General features: G+C 39.1%; 1 pseudogene; it reads left to right on the forward strand.

Annotated features, from left to right (window-relative positions):
- LOC103942980 lies at positions 1–2,869 on the forward strand (annotated as a pseudogene).
- Positions 2,870–3,830: the final 961 nt, after the last annotated feature.

A 3,830-nucleotide genomic window follows, 5' to 3' on the forward strand; every position in this document is an offset into this window, starting at 1 on the left:
CCCATGGGATCGATGTTGCAGATATAATTGACCAAATACACCTTCTTTATTCCCATGGGAAGCTGCTTATGCACACCTGCGAAAGCAGGTGTCCACCACATCATCAAACCTCTACCTCAAAACAGTGTACATGACTCGTCACCGCGCAAGTCGTCCGTTGCAGTGGTTCCCCATCACCGCAGTATTATATGGGTGCTGGACAAGACTGCCGGTGATGACATCTTCGGCAAGTACCTATTTGGCAAGGAATTAGGGCGAGGGGAGTTTGGAATCACTTACAGATGTGTCCACAGGGAGACAGGGGAGGCTTTTGCGTGCAAGACCATATCGAAGAGCAAGCTGAAGACGGAGATAGATGTCGAGGATGTAAGGAGGGAGGCTGAGATCATGCGCCGTTTGCCTAAGCATCTGAATATTGTCTGCTTCAAGGAGGCTTATGAGGATAGGGAGGCAGTTTATCTTGTCATGGAGCTTTGCGAAGGCGGCGAGCTCTTTGATAGGATTGTGGCCAAAGGGCATTACACGGAGCGCGCTGCAGCCAATGTTACCAGGACAATGCTTGAGGTTTGCCAGGTATACTTTGAGTTCCGTTCTCTCTAAGTTTGTATTTTATATTATAAAACTTATAGTTGTCGGGGTGTTTTATCTAATTGATTGTTATTGATTTTTGCAGGTATGCCACAAGCATGGAGTAATACATAGGGACATGAAAACCGGAGAATTTCCTTTTTGCAGATAGTAGTGAAAATGCTCAATTGAAGGCAATTGATTTTGGCCTTTCTATATTTTTCGAACCAGGTATCTTCCTAAACATGACCTCCTTTTTTTTTCGCGTTCTTATTGCTTTTTCGAATTTTGCTCGTTTCGAATCTTGCCAATATTTTGGTAGGTCAGAGATTCACTTAAATTGTTGGAAGTCCATATTACATGGCTCCGGAGGTGCTACGGCGTAATTATGGATCGGGAATTGATGTTTGGAGTGCAGGGGTTATCTTATACATCCTACTTTGTGGAGTGCCTCCATTTTGGGCAGGTAAATTCATTTTAAATTTGTATTGTGGTTGAATTTAAGTTTTCTCTTCTCAGGAATCTGATTAACTTCAGTGCATATGATATGCAAAAAATGAGTGAAGATGTTGTTTTCGAGAATGCTTTCTAATGTTCGGTTTATACCTAGTGCAGAATCTGAGGAAGGAATTGCACAGGCTATTGTTCGGGGTACCATAGATTTCGAGAGGGAGACATAGAAACAGGTTTCGGAGGAAGCAAAAGAACTAGTGAGGCGCATGCTTGATCCAAACCCTCACAACAGGCTCACAGTTGAACAAGTCCTCGGTATGTATATTTTTGCACATGCTTGAGCAGAAAATGTCGGATACAACGTCTGTCTTTCTTTCACTTAGCATGTCCATGTCTTCAAAAGTGCATTTGTTGTTCTGAAGTGGACTACATAAAAATTGTACTAACCATTCCCTATCATTTTACATGAAGATCATCCGTGGATACAAAATGCAAATCAAGTTCCTAATGTTCCTCTGGAAGAAAATGTCACATTAAGGATCAAGCAGTTCTCGTTAATGAATAAGTTCAAGAAGAAAGTTCTTAGAGCATGCAACTTCCCGAATCTCTTTTCTTTCACTAATTGTTAAAGGTGGTTCTTTGATTCTTTCACAACCATTGTTAACTGTTGAATAATTTGTAATTTCAGGTGGTGGCGGATAACTTGCCAGGGGATCAAATAGATGGAATCAGACAGATATTCGAAATGATGGACATTGACAACAACGGAAACTTGACTTTTGAAGAACTTCGAGATGGTCTTGTGAAGATCGGACACAATGTTGCTGATCCTGATGTGCATATGTTGTTGGATGCTGTGAGTTTATTTTGCTTGACGCCTTTTTGTTTTTCGATTTCTCTTTTCCTTTACCATATCTAATTAACAATCTCTCTATACATATTCAAAAGGCGGATGCTGATGGAAATGGTACACTGAGCTGTGAGGAGTTCGTTATGGTGTCTGTTCACTTAAAAACGATAGACAGCGATGGATTTCTCCATCAAGCTTTTGGCTATTTCGACAAGAATAACAGCGGATATATTGAGTTCAAGGAGTTGAGAGAAGCCTTGCTCGATGACACACTTGGTCCGGCTAATGAGCAGGTTATCCAAGACATCATATTCGATGTTGACTTGGACAAGGTAATTAATTTTTAAGTATATCCTTTTCATTTCTTACAAATTTACCAACTTGATTGCTTTCTGATTTATACTATCGGTACCAACTTAAGTTTTCTGCTATCTGATATTACTAACACAAGTTTTAGAATTTAGGATTTAGGATTAGGGTCGTAACAATCTGTGAATACCGTATGATGCTGTCCAGAAAATGGATTTAAGTTGGTATCGCAGTAGTGTACTTGCTGATTTACCCTTTTTAATTATTTTGGTTTGTGTTTTATTAGGATGGGCGAATAAGTTTTGGAGAGTTTAAAGGAAATGATGAAAACTGGCATGGACTGCAAAATGGCTTCTCGTCAATATTCGAGGGCATTGCTAAATGTACTGACCGTAAGTTGTTGAAAGACGAATCGTTACAAGCGAACTATAACGGAAAATAAGAGCTGCTTTTGAATCATGCATCTTCGTCGTCCCAAAAATTATGACTGAAAAAATTGATTGTCGAATGTTAGTGTCTTGAAAGAGAAATGCAAAGCGGCTCTCTCAAAAGTGAGACTTTTCATGGACTCTTAGCCATCTCAGTTTAACAATTTCCATGCCAACATTATTAAACATTATGAAAAAAAAAATGAGGTGGAGAGAGTCCATAGAGATGTTGTAAACTAAACCAAAAACCAATCAAGCAATAAACAAAGCACAACAATTTCAGAATTCCTCCAATATAGGAGCACCTCTCTAACAACGGAAGCTTTATTGATTACCCACAAACACAAGAGAACTCACAAACACAAAGTGTTCTCAAGTATACAAACTTATGCCTCTCAAAAACTCTCACACACCAAACTCTATCTCACATCCATCTATTTATACTAATAGATGTCACAGGTTTACACAAAGTCCCTAGAATATAGGAAACCAAATCCCAAACCAACTAGGAAACACAAATCCAAATATCTTGCGTCCAAGATATCCTAATCCTTTTTAGTTTAGGCATGTTGATTTAATGCCAAATCCAACAATCTCCACCTTGGCATGAAATCCATAACGAGGCATCCAACAACTTTCGTTGCTCCACTATATCGCAAGATCAAACTTGCTTCAACTGCACCAAATCCAAGCAGTGCTCGAACTTAGCTGCATTAACCACCTTTGTCAACATATCAGTTGGATTATCTTCTGTAGTAATTTTTTTTTAGACGAATCTCATCTTCAGCTACCACTTCTCTCACAAAATGATATTGTACATCAATGTGCTTAGTCCTGACATGATGTACCTGATATCTGGCTAAATAAATGACACTTTGGTTGTCATAATATACATCCAACTTGTGTTGTTCTACACCTAAGTCTCCTAACAACCCCAGAGTCCACATTGCTTCTTTGATAGCTTCAGCAATCGCCATGTATTTTTCTTGTGTCGTTGATAGTGCCACCATTGGTTGTAATATTGATCTCCAACATATAAGACCCTTTGCCATAGTAAACACATACCCAATCATCGATCTTCTCTTGTCTAAGTCTCCAGCAAAGTCTGAGTCCACATATCCAACTAAGAACTCATCAATTCCTTCATCACATCTTTCAAAACAAATATCTTTGTCCCTCATTCCATGTTAATACCTTAGTATTTACTTAGCAGCATTTCAATG

This window comes from the organism of the source record quoted next, unplaced genomic scaffold (assembly GCF_019419815.1).
Source record: "Pyrus x bretschneideri cultivar Hongxiangsu unplaced genomic scaffold, Pyrus_bretschneideri_v1 Contig13, whole genome shotgun sequence".
In the NCBI taxonomy this organism is placed as follows: domain Eukaryota; kingdom Viridiplantae; phylum Streptophyta; class Magnoliopsida; order Rosales; family Rosaceae; genus Pyrus; species Pyrus x bretschneideri.